This window comes from Vanessa tameamea, chromosome 13 (assembly GCF_037043105.1).
Source record: "Vanessa tameamea isolate UH-Manoa-2023 chromosome 13, ilVanTame1 primary haplotype, whole genome shotgun sequence".
Classification (NCBI taxonomy): Eukaryota; Metazoa; Arthropoda; class Insecta; order Lepidoptera; family Nymphalidae; genus Vanessa; species Vanessa tameamea.
This window is the reverse complement of record NC_087321.1, coordinates 10,813,741-10,829,022: the sequence shown is the minus strand read 5'-3', so window position 1 is coordinate 10,829,022 and position 15,282 is coordinate 10,813,741. Positions and strand designations below refer to the sequence as shown.

At 32.6% G+C, this 15,282-nt stretch overlaps 1 protein-coding gene and 1 non-coding gene across 2 annotated transcripts in view; one reads left to right on the top strand and one right to left on the bottom strand.

Moving 5' to 3' along the window:
- The window catches only part of LOC113402470 (adenylate cyclase type 7-like), a 151,523-nt gene that overhangs the window by 19,918 nt on the left and 116,323 nt on the right, over window positions 1-15,282 (top strand). The gene's annotated exons all lie outside the window — the stretch shown is intronic.
- Window positions 1,565-1,638, bottom strand: Trnai-aau (transfer RNA isoleucine (anticodon AAU)). Its single transcript has one exon. It is a non-coding gene; the product is annotated as a tRNA-Ile (tRNA).

The window sequence follows — 15,282 nt, the reverse complement described above, 5'->3', positions numbered from 1 at the left end:
TTTTTAGAATTTTTGTCTGTTTATCTATTCGTTTGTTATATATATGTATATATTTATTTATTTATTCTTTATTGCAAACAAACTTAAAATTAAAAATTACAATATTGCAACACAAAGTTGCATGAGGTGCAACATATATATATATATGTATATGATGATGTATGTTTATACAGGTTCCTTCTCATACCAAAAAAAAAAAAATCGTTTACTTTTAAGCGAGTCCAGTGCACACGGCTAGCTTTATGTGGCTCTGTCGCGAGTTCGCAACTGCAAAAAAATCTATACTTTAATCCCCGATAGTACTACGTGTAATATCGTGTAATGTACTGTAATTACGCAGTTAGACAAATACTTATTGGGAACTACAATGCCATGATAGACTCGAAGATACACAGATATGTCAACCATATAATACTCCTAATTTTGAGGCTTAAAATCAAAACGGAGTCGCGGGCGTTAGTGTTATAATATAATCACTATATTTGATTAACTAATTTGTTAGTAAATCTCTTATTTTCTCTTTTCCTTATCCGTGTCGTTATCTATTTGGGATAGACACAGGGTGCATTATCTTCCTTTTCTCCTCTTCTATTCGTCATCTGATCGTTCACATCCGTCTCTCTCATATCCCTCCTCACACACTCCATCAATGTTTTCTTAGGTTTTTTTTTTTTTTTATATTAGATTTGGCAAACGAGCAGGAGGCTCACCTGATGGAAAGTGACTACCACCGCCCATGGACATCTGCAACACCGGGGAGCTTGCAGGTGCGTTGCCGGCCTTTCAGGAAAGAGTACGCTCTTTTCTGGAAGGTTCCTAAGTCGTATCGGTTCGGAAAAACCGCCGGCGAAAGCTGGTTCCACAGAGTGGTTGTGCGAGGCAGAAATTCGTCCCACTACGCACACGCTCATCACTCTTATTAGTCTAATATGTAAAATAAAATAAAATGTTTCCAAGTAGACAGTGATTACCGTACATCAGATATCACGTGAAACCGTTGGGTTTGACTTGTCAAACATTCCAAAGATCATAAGATCTGTATCACGGATCGTTTAGTCAAATAATTTGATTTAATGTCCAATAATTTTAAATCTATGATATGTTTATATAGGATAGTTTGATTTATATTGTATAATGATTTATGGTCGTTTCCGATTGACCTCCTGTCCGACTGATAAAGTGAAGGGAGAGAGTGCTCTTACGTTTGCATGCTCGAGTTTAATATCTCCTAAGTTGGCCGTTGTGAATTGTCGCACTGAAAAGAATCTTGAAGGATATCAGTTTTAGTAAAAAGTGTCATACGAAGTCTCAGGAAAGAAATTCAAAATCGAATTCGTCGTGTAACTTAATACACGCGATATAAGACAAATATTTTACTTATACGTTACACGTAGAAATTATGCAATCATATTTCTTCTTAAATTTTAGTCTCATTATATCTAGAGTTTTACTTCTAAAACGTTACAAAATGGAATAAGTAGTTTTTTTAATAGAAAGTAAAAAGGTTTTACTTAAAACTAACAGTTTTAAGTAAAACCTTTTTACCGCAATTTAAAAAAATAGTTGGCCCATGAGGGGATCGAACCCGCGACCTTCGCGTTATTAGCACGACGCTCTAACCAACTGAGCTAATGGGCCGGTGACGAGGGGCCGTAAAATAAGTGAATTGTTCATCTTAAAGACTTTTTTATTATATTAAATTACATATTATTTTTATACAAACGTTTATACAAAATTATTTCGTATTTCCTACAACACTCACATATACTCAATTGAATAAATATGTTTTTGATGTAAAACATATTGACGCGCCTTCGCGGTTAAACAGAATCGTATGACGTATACCGTGACGACAAACAGACAGACTTGACGATCTTTTGCCATACCCTCTCCTCCGTCGATTTATCTAACCTTGTATTCGCACGACGCTTATCTACCCAAAACACGACCCAACATTTCCAGCAGTGGGAAATTTACAGGCTTTTAAATTGTTTTCCCTTTTTTTTAAAGACATAGAAAGATAAAGAGATAGATAGATGACCTCTGTGGCCGAGTAGTGCGTACACTGGTTTTCATGGGTACGCCACTCCGAGGTTCCGGGTTCGATGCCCGGCCGAGCCGATGTAGAAAAAGTTCATTAGTTTTCTATGTTGTCTTGGGTCTGGGTGTTTGTGGTACCGTCGTTACTTCTGATTTCCATAACACAAGTGCTTTAGCTACTTATATTGGGATCAGAGTAATGTATGTGATGTTGTCCAATATTTATTATTATTATTAAATCTCTGAAAAAAATTATAAAAGATGTACAAAATAATTTATAGTGTTATGTATTCTTGTAACAACATAGCATTTTAGTATCACTATGCTATGAACTGAAATACTGAAAAGCTAAAAGCTGAGCTCTTTCGTTCTCGCTGTTATGCCTTAAATTAAATTTAAGACTTGTAAGATTTTCAGTTTCTACTTTCGTATGTAGAGCATTTTTAGTGAATACTATTTTTCTTATTATGTTCCATATCTAACTTAAATAAATAAAGATATATGAACTAGGATACTGTTCACACAAATAAATATTTGTAGCCAGTGGAGAATTATGCCTCGGTAGGGGAAACTAGGAGGTCAGTCAGGGCGACAGGTTGAGAAATTGGTGGACTAGCAGAATCTAGCAGCACCCGTCCGCATAGTGGTTATTATTATTATTATTTCAATCGTTTCGTATCTCACTCGCAAAATATTCACGACTGACTTACAGTGATATTCCATTTTGATACGTGTATCCTATAAATTTTAATAATTATTATATTTAGTAAATGTCATATATCACATTCTGACTTTTCAACACCCTATAGAAAATAGAAAAAAGACAAATGTTTAATAAACGTAATTTTTCATATATAAATTTAAATTTCTCGTTAATTTAAAACGCTATGCCCATTTAATTTAAACTTTAAAATGACTGACCGTTGATTTTTTGTAGGCAAGAATTAAGTATGTCCTGATTTATATTTTTAAATGCAAGCTCGTAAAAACCTCCGCGTGAGGTAAAACAGTAATCAGTGTTGTAATATAAATGACTAAAAAAATTTGTTCTATAGTCACGATTGGCACAATGAACTAAGAGCATATGAGTTTATAGCTCATAGCTGTCTAAATCTTGTTTATTTTACTCTTTACTAAATTACTACAAAATATAATATTAAAATATACTTGGTCTACCTACTAAGGATAGGATTTTGTGCAAGCCCGTCCGGGTAGGTACCACCCACACATCATATATTCTACCACCAAACAGCACCTAGTATAGTTGTGTGCTAGTTTGAAGGTTGAGGATATCCAGTGTGATTACAGTCACAGATGACATCAACTTTTGCTTCCAAGGTTGTTAGCGCGTGGCGATGTAAGGAATGGTTTATATTTCTTACATCGCTAATGTCTATGGGCGATGGCGACCACTTACCATCAGATGGCCCATTTGCCCGTCCGCCTACATATACCATAAAAAATGTATTATTAAAATTGATCATTACGATACGATATGAGATTACGATACGATACGAGTATTAGTTAGATAAAAACAAAATCCCTTTTTCGACGAAATCCGTTTCAGAACAACATCATTATTTTTTGTTTTGTATAATAATATTTATTTTATTATATAAAAAAAAATGTCTGTTATTTTGAACAATGAAAAACCTGGATGTAGAATCAGGTCATGTCATAAATAATAATATAATGGCATTTCAATTACAGTCAATGTCATCGAAACTGACCTTAGTTGTTAAATATCAACTCCGCTGGTAAGAGGAGCTATTTCCAATTCTGCTTACAAGATTTTATAATTAGTTAATTTTTTAAAAGCCAAAATAAAAAAGTCCAAGATCTTACAACAACAAACCAACAAATTTTTTAAGTCAATTAAAAGCTTGTAATCAATACTCTGTGCTTAGTAAAATTATAAATGCGAAAGTAACTCTGTCTGTCTGTTGCTCTTTCACGGTTAAACGACCGAACCGAATTGAATGTTTGGTAGGAACCAAGCTTTGACACCGAGGGAAGCTTCATTATGCCTAACAAATCATGACCAATCCGAAAACGCGAGCGATGTCGCGAGAGACGACTAGTGTTTAAGCATTAGTTTGCACCATTGTCAGAGTATTTGTATATTACATTCAGTCCTGAGGCACAATAAATTACTGGCGAAGTAAAGAATGAATCGAAAGAGTCTTTATTCTATGGTTTGTCTCGGAAACGCTCTACTTACCTTAAGCGCCCGCGGTAATTACCTCGAATGGTTTTCGAAAGAAGGAACCTTTTTTATTGCCACACCAAACATAACTAAACAAGCAACGACAATTTTAATTTCACATAAAACTGTGGAAAAAGAAACCAGGAGCTCAGTATAGTAAAAGAGTGCAGTGATGTTTTTTGTACAGCTCGTACATCCACCTCGGATATTATAAATCTATGTACTCACGAAGGTTCCTCTATTTGAAATTAATAGTATCAGCCTGTATTAGTATGAGTGACGCATGTGCTTAAAATATGTCCTAGTGTGCGTAATGTAATGAGGAGGGGGCGAGACTTTGTGTGTAAATAGATCTTTACACTGACTTTACAGGCTAAAATGTACACGCGTTAATTTCCCATTACTCTCCCTTTGAAGAGAAGGTTAAGAGCATATTCCGCCACGCTGCTACAATGGGAGTTGATGGATTTACATGTGGTAGAATTTCGTTGAAGTTAGACATATTTCTTTACGATATTTTCCTTCACCGCTCAGCACGAGATGAATTATAAACACAATTTAAGCACATGAAAATTCAGTGGTACGTGCCTGGATTTGAACCCGCAATCATCGGTTAAGATGTACACTGGGCACTGACTTTATTACTGTAAATTAATTTCTATTTTGTTGTTAGATTAACAGGAACTTACCAAGGTCTGTCGTAGACATGTGTGTTTATATATGCAGAATATCTTAAATAACATATATAATATAATATGTATTTCTATGATTGTGTTGGATTAGATTTAATATGATATTGTTATAGTTTGACAATCTGTGCAAACTATATGTTTATTCAATTATCGTAATATACGAAAAATGTTATTTATATAATTAGTTTGTATATGTTCGTCTAGTTGTTAAAATTTGACATAATAATTTTTGATAATTTCAGGAAAACTCACATAATTTTGTACGTTTTTTTTTTTCTTTTTTTTTTTATCGATGACACTAAATTACGTGGATATATAGTTATCAAACAAAAAAAAAAAGAAAATTATCGTTTAAAATTAGTTAACAAATAATGAAGTAAAGTTATCTTTATACTTAGTGGCACATATTCTACCGCCAAACAGCAGTACACAGTATTGTTGTGTTCCGGGTTGAAGGGTGAGTGAGCCAGTGTAACTACAGGCACAAGGGACGTAACATCTTAGTGCCCAAGGTTGGTGGCGCATTGGTGATGTTTAATATTTCTTACAATGCCATTGTCTTTGGGCGGTGGTGACCACTCACCATCAGGTGGCTCATTTGCTCGTCCACTTACCGATATCATAAAAAAAACAGAATTTTAACTTCCAGACTTCGGGCTGCTATATTTATATAGTATTTTTCGATAGAAAAACACAATAACTTTTTATAGAGACTTGGGGTTTGAACTCGGGACCTCAGGATTTGCTGCCTTGTATGCCTCACGATTCAGCTATGTATATATAAACTACGTACGAGTATATATATTAATAAATGGGGAGATGTCTCTATTTGTAATGCCTAACTGAAATCTACTAAGTCAATATACATAAAATTTATGACCAGAATATGCACCGCGTTTCGGAGAAGGTTTTAGTATATCATATTATTATATAAATCGCTGCGCTTCACAGTTTCATTCGCTCCAATTTTAGGCTATTGACGTGACAAGCGTGAATATCATTTCCTTGTAACAGATACGAGAAACGGCGGCATTATCATTAGAGAGCGATCTTTTGAATTAGTCTCGAATCTTTTGAAGTTGCCCTAGTGACGGTATCGGTGTACAAGTTTTAGAAGATAAGACATTTATAGTTGGTTAGATGTTTTGTAATACATACATACATACATACATACATACATACATACATACATACATACATACATACATACATACATACATACATACATACATACATACATACATACATACATACATACATACATACATACATACATACATACATACATACATACATACATACATACATACATACATACATACATACATACATACATACATACATACATACATACATACATACATACATACATACATACATACATACATACATACATACATACATACATACATACATACATACATACATACATACATACATACATACATACATACATACATACATACATACATACATACATACATACATACATACATACATACATACATACATACATACATACATACATACATACATACATACATACATACATACATACATACATACATACATACATACATACATACATACATACATACATACATACATACATACATACATACATACATACATACATACATACATACATACATACATACATACATACATACATACATACATACATACATACATACATACATACATACATACATACATACATACATACATACATACATACATACATACATACATACATACATACATACATACATACATACATACATACATACATACATACATACATACATACATACATACATACATACATACATACATACATACATACATACATACATACATACATACATACATACATACATACATACATACATACATACATACATACATACATACATACATACATACATACATACATACATACATACATACATACATACATACATACATACATACATACATACATACATACATACATACATACATACATACATACATACATACATACATACATACATACATACATACATACATACATACATACATACATACATACATACATACATACATACATACATACATACATACATACATACATACATACATACATACATACATACATACATACATACATACATACATACATACATACATACATACATACATACATACATACATACATACATACATACATACATACATACATACATACATACATACATACATACATACATACATACATACATACATACATACATACATACATACATACATACATACATACATACATACATACATACATACATACATACATACATACATACATACATACATACATACATACATACATACATACATACATACATACATACATACATACATACATACATACATACATACATACATACATACATACATACATACATACATACATACATACATACATACATACATACATACATACATACATACATACATACATACATACATACATACATACATACATACATACATACATACATACATACATACATACATACATACATACATACATACATACATACATACATACATACATACATACATACATACATACATACATACATACATACATACATACATACATACATACATACATACATACATACATACATACATACATACATACATACATACATACATACATACATACATACATACATACATACATACATACATACATACATACATACATACATACATACATACATACATACATACATACATACATACATACATACATACATACATACATACATACATACATACATACATACATACATACATACATACATACATACATACATACATACATACATACATACATACATACATACATACATACATACATACATACATACATACATACATACATACATACATACATACATACATACATACATACATACATACATACATACATACATACATACATACATACATACATACATACATACATACATACATACATACATACATACATACATACATACATACATACATACATACATACATACATACATACATACATACATACATACATACATACATACATACATACATACATACATACATACATACATACATACATACATACATACATACATACATACATACATACATACATACATACATACATACATACATACATACATACATACATACATACATACATACATACATACATACATACATACATACATACATACATACATACATACATACATACATACATACATACATACATACATACATACATACATACATACATACATACATACATACATACATACATACATACATACATACATACATACATACATACATACATACATACATACATACATACATACATACATACATACATACATACATACATACATACATACATACATACATACATACATACATACATACATACATACATACATACATACATACATACATACATACATACATACATACATACATACATACATACATACATACATACATACATACATACATACATACATACATACATACATACATACATACATACATACATACATACATACATACATACATACATACATACATACATACATACATACATACATACATACATACATACATACATACATACATACATACATACATACATACATACATACATACATACATACATACATACATACATACATACATACATACATACATACATACATACATACATACATACATACATACATACATACATACATACATACATACATACATACATACATACATACATACATACATACATACATACATACATACATACATACATACATACATACATACATACATACATACATACATACATACATACATACATACATACATACATACATACATACATACATACATACATACATACATACATACATACATACATACATACATACATACATACATACATACATACATACATACATACATACATACATACATACATACATACATACATACATACATACATACATACATACATACATACATACATACATACATACATACATACATACATACATACATACATACATACATACATACATACATACATACATACATACATACATACATACATACATACATACATACATACATACATACATACATACATACATACATACATACATACATACATACATACATACATACATACATACATACATACATACATACATACATACATACATACATACATACATACATACATACATACATACATACATACATACATACATACATACATACATACATACATACATACATACATACATACATACATACATACATACATACATACATACATACATACATACATACATACATACATACATACATACATACATACATACATACATACATACATACATACATACATACATACATACATACATACATACATACATACATACATACATACATACATACATACATACATACATACATACATACATACATACATACATACATACATACATACATACATACATACATACATACATACATACATACATACATACATACATACATACATACATACATACATACATACATACATACATACATACATACATACATACATACATACATACATACATACATACATACATACATACATACATACATACATACATACATACATACATACATACATACATACATACATACATACATACATACATACATACATACATACATACATACATACATACATACATACATACATACATACATACATACATACATACATACATACATACATACATACATACATACATACATACATACATACATACATACATACATACATACATACATACATACATACATACATACATACATACATACATACATACATACATACATACATACATACATACATACATACATACATACATACATACATACATACATACATACATACATACATACATACATACATACATACATACATACATACATACATACATACATACATACATACATACATACATACATACATACATACATACATACATACATACATACATACATACATACATACATACATACATACATACATACATACATACATACATACATACATACATACATACATACATACATACATACATACATACATACATACATACATACATACATACATACATACATACATACATACATACATACATACATACATACATACATACATACATACATACATACATACATACATACATACATACATACATACATACATACATACATACATACATACATACATACATACATACATACATACATACATACATACATACATACATACATACATACATACATACATACATACATACATACATACATACATACATACATACATACATACATACATACATACATACATACATACATACATACATACATACATACATACATACATACATACATACATACATACATACATACATACATACATACATACATACATACATACATACATACATACATACATACATACATACATACATACATACATACATACATACATACATACATACATACATACATACATACATACATACATACATACATACATACATACATACATACATACATACATACATACATACATACATACATACATACATACATACATACATACATACATACATACATACATACATACATACATACATACATACATACATACATACATACATACATATGTTTATCCATATTATCTTTAATATTACACAACGGATTTTGATGCGGTTTCTTTTATAGATAGATTGATTCAAGAGGAAGGTTTATATGTATAATACATGCACAATTTAGTACAGAAACACTGATAATTTTAGAGGTTTCTAAAGTGATGTCGTAAATAAATAAATATTTCATATGCTGGCTCAACCCTACGAGATAGATCAAAATAATGTACTACAGTACTATACACCTTAAAAAGATCTACAAAAAAGTCCGCGATGGTATATGTCTATCTCTTAGGGCTAACACACAATAACTATTTTTTACCCTTTACTTTTTACGAGAAATAATGACTTATTTACGAAGCGATTTTAAGCAATACAGCATTAATCCTTATCCAATTAGGTACCTTAATTACATTGTGCATTTAATATAGATCAATATGGCTCTTTATAGCAAGTAATTTAAATGAATATTTTCGAAGATATAACAGATTTAAAACGCAGGGACATAGCAGTTTGTATTGTCTAACGACTGAAAAACTGTGAACTTTGTGAGACATTCTGTAGTATATTTAGTGGTAGCATTGCACCCGTGCGACGCCGGGGCGGTTCGCTAATGTTATATAATAAAGGGTTTTCCATTAAGGGCGCTTGATCTTTGAAATGCAAAAAAAAATACATGTAGGAGAGATATTTGCGAATTTTTTTTTTATTTGGAAGGTCTATCGACCCCATTATGTATGGAATATGACATCATTCAAATGACCGCCACGGCTTCGGTTGGTGGCGCGCACACGAAAGGTCCAATTTTCGATGACTCTGGCGCACAAATCGGGTTGTATTTGATCGATGGCGTGGCGTATGTTGACTTTGAGGGCATCGGTGGTTTGCGGCTTGTTGGCATAGACCTGCGACTTAAGAAAACCCCACAAGAAAAGTCCAGCGGGGTCAAATCGCACGATCTCGGTGGCCAGTTCACGTCGCCTCCGCGCGAGATGACCATGTCCAGAAATTGCTCGTGCAGAACTTCCATCGTAGCGTGTGCTGTGTGGCACGTAGCGCCGTCCTGTTGAAACCACATGTTGTCCAGATCCATATTCTCGATTTCAGGCCAAAAGAAGTTGGTTATCATCGACCGGTATCGCTCACCATTGACGGTGACGGCCACACCATTATCGTTTTCGAAAAAAATACGGACCAATCACGCCTCCGGCCCAAAATCCGCACCAAACAGTCACTTTCTGCGGGTGCATTGCCACTTGGTGAACCTCGTGTGGATTGGTCTCGTCCCAAATACGGCAATTTTGCTTGTTGACATAGCCATTCATCCAAAAATGCGCCTCGTCGCTGAAGATGATTTTTTTGCCAAAATCGGCGTCAACTTCCAACTGCTCTAATGCCCAGTCAGCGAACACACGGCGCTGTCTATGGTCATTAACCTTGAGCTCTTGGGTCAGCTGGATCTTGTACGGGTGCAGGCTCAAGTCACAACGCAAAATTCGCCAAGTTGTCGTCTGCGAAAGGCCGAGTTCCTGTGCGCGACGCGGAATTGACTGCCGCGGGTTTTCGAGGACACTGTCGCGCACAGCGGCGATATTCTCGGCAGATCTCGCGTTACGTTGACGCACGGGAACCGGCTGATTGTTAACTGACCCGGTTGACTCGAATTTGTCCACCAATCGACGGATAGTCGACTCGGCAGGACGATCATCGCGACCGTAAAACGGGCGAAGTGCGCGGAACGTTGCTCGAACTGAAGACCCATTTTCATAAAACAATTTTATGATTTGCACGTGCTGCTCGACACTGTAACTTGCCATGGTGGTTTGGGAGGACGGAATGAATATAACACACTGCATTTGACAGCTGTCACTCAAACAACATGGCCGCAATCAGCTGTCGAAGTTCAAATGTCCCTATTGGAAAACCCCTTAGAAAGAGTCAGAGAAAATGAGAAAGAGAGGGAAAGATCATTATATTGTAAACGTAATAGAACTTCGTTCCAATAATATAGCAAGAAAATAAAATGCATATATAATTTAAATAAAAATATATCACTAGCGCTAGAAATCAAGTAATATATTTGTTTACGGTGACGTAAGTTCGAATGTAAAAGATGTCATTCTCGACGGCGCGTTTCTGCCGAATTTTTTAGCATACATGATTCCGAAGATGCATAAGTGATTTTTCCTTTTATCCGTCCACACGGTTCAGGCTACGCGCTTGTGTTTACAGTAAATAATTTATCATCGTAAACGCAAATTTCTCACAAAAAATGTCCCGCTGAGTTTCTTTCGTGTCTTCTTCTCAGGTCTGAGTTGTTTATTTCCAAGCCGTTGTTATAAGTTTGACAATTCATAAGAAAGTGTAATGCTTTTATGTTGAGCAGCGATAATTAATGTAACGGTTTAGTGCAAGCTCACTGGGGCGGGTGCACTAAGCAGCAATACTCAGTATTCTTATGTTCTGGTTTGAAGGGTGAATGAGCCACAGTAACAACAGGAACATGGGACATAATATCTCAGTTCCCAAAGTTGGTGACGCATTGCTTATGAAAGGAATGGTTAATATTTCGTACAGTGCCAATGTCTGGAGTCAGTTTGTCAACCTAAGTCATAAAAAATAATATGCATAAGCGCCTCTTGTCGATCCGATGGGTTTTTTTTTTAAATCAAGTGTGACATTAGGCACAATGGCGTTATACCTAAGATTACAAAGATAAACTGAACAGAACACAACTGGGCCATATCGTTTTTTAAAGTAAATAAGTAATGAAAATATTTTACTGGTCAAGCAGCACAATATTATTTTAAGCTATTTCAACATCCCGTATGCTGACTCTCGATGAACTAAAACGACAGTCTAAACAACTCTTTCACTTTTGTTAGAGTACTTGCAAGCGTGTAAAAGTTAAAGTTGAAATCTTTATTCAATACGTAACGGTATTGCATTCCAGACTGATTACGTAAAGAAATATATTAAACTAGCGAAGACCGGTGGAAGAAAATCGATAATTTGGCGTAGAATAAAATGACTGATATTATATTCGAAACGTGAACTCTTAAGACGAACAATTCATTCCTTGGGCATGTTATCGTGAAAAGATCCGTTTATCTTGAAATATCCTGTAGCACATTCCTAAACTATATTATAAAAGTTTAAAGTAGTATATTTTTGAACGTTTTCTTGGTACCTTTTGTAAACGAACACATTGTCCCACAAAAGATTTACTAACCCTGTGTGTGAACGACATGCTCTACTTTAGTCGATATTTGGCATGCCTGCAGTTGCCAAGTGGTACAAGCGAATTGGACAAGCACATGGATGCGGCACTAAATATATCCGATCAAAATGACATTAATAAAGATAAACAAAAAAAAAAAACATAGCACAGAGGCTAATGAAAAGAGTTTTTATATTTAATAGATAATTATTGTTAAAAGTCAAAGGCTTGTTTGAAATATGTAAAACAAGTTTAGGTTTAGGAGTTGTACGTCACCTGTGAGGCATACGAAGTAGGCTTCCTTTCTTGGAGTTTAGGCTGGCTTCAATATGAATGTAGTATTTGTAAATAATGTAACTGTACCATCTGGTACAGTATATTATACATTCATTATTGACTTATTTTTTAGATGGTAGCTTTACTTTAATTTTTTTGTTAAATGACGATTCAAAAGTGCTTGTAAAAGCCTACTTGAATAAAGTATATTTTGATTTGATTTTTTGTGTTGTCCGATGTTGTTTCCTAGATCAATGTTTCGCTGCTAGGCCAAGATCGGCCTCATCTTTTAAGAGGAGAAAGGAGTTTTGGAGCACACTTTATGTGACGGCCTCATTGGTTTAGTGGCTAATTAATAAAAGTCGTGAAACCGAAAAAACAAACAAATACTGTATCTATATTTAACTGATCGTTATTGGGTTACGAGTCACTAGCCGTTAAAGTCGTTTCTACGAGTTTGTATGCCATATACAAGTACACGGGAAATCGAAATATAGTAAACGTTTTTGAGTGGGACAATTTTGAATTACGCTTCGTAGACAATACTCCATGGCATCCGTAAGCAGAAAAACTCTCTTGTTAAATATTGTATCAGGGCAAAAACTTTTTTGTTAAATATTGTATCAGGGCATTAGTTCTTCATTTGGTTATGTATAGGCACATTGATTCAAAGTCATTTGCAATCCGCTTAATCTTGAGAAGAGACAAATATGTTCTTATAAGTTTTGTGAAGTAAACAGGCGTGTTGTACTTAAAACTCAGTTTTTTTTTTGGCGGTCAATGGTGTGTGGCTGTACCCTCTTATATAATTGCTTATTGTTATTATTATTTATAATCTTATATATTAATAGTGTAAGCCGATTTTTGTCCCAGTGATTATGGGACGATAGCTGCATATAAAAAATTGGGTATGATCACATTTTGAAGAAAATTTGATTGAAAATTAAAGAGGATTCTTGATTGCAATTTACTACATTGTTACAATTTAACAAAGAATTAATTTTAGAGAGAGGAAAAAATGTACTGGCCGGTTATAGAAATTATATAAGAAAAAAATTAAAAACGTAA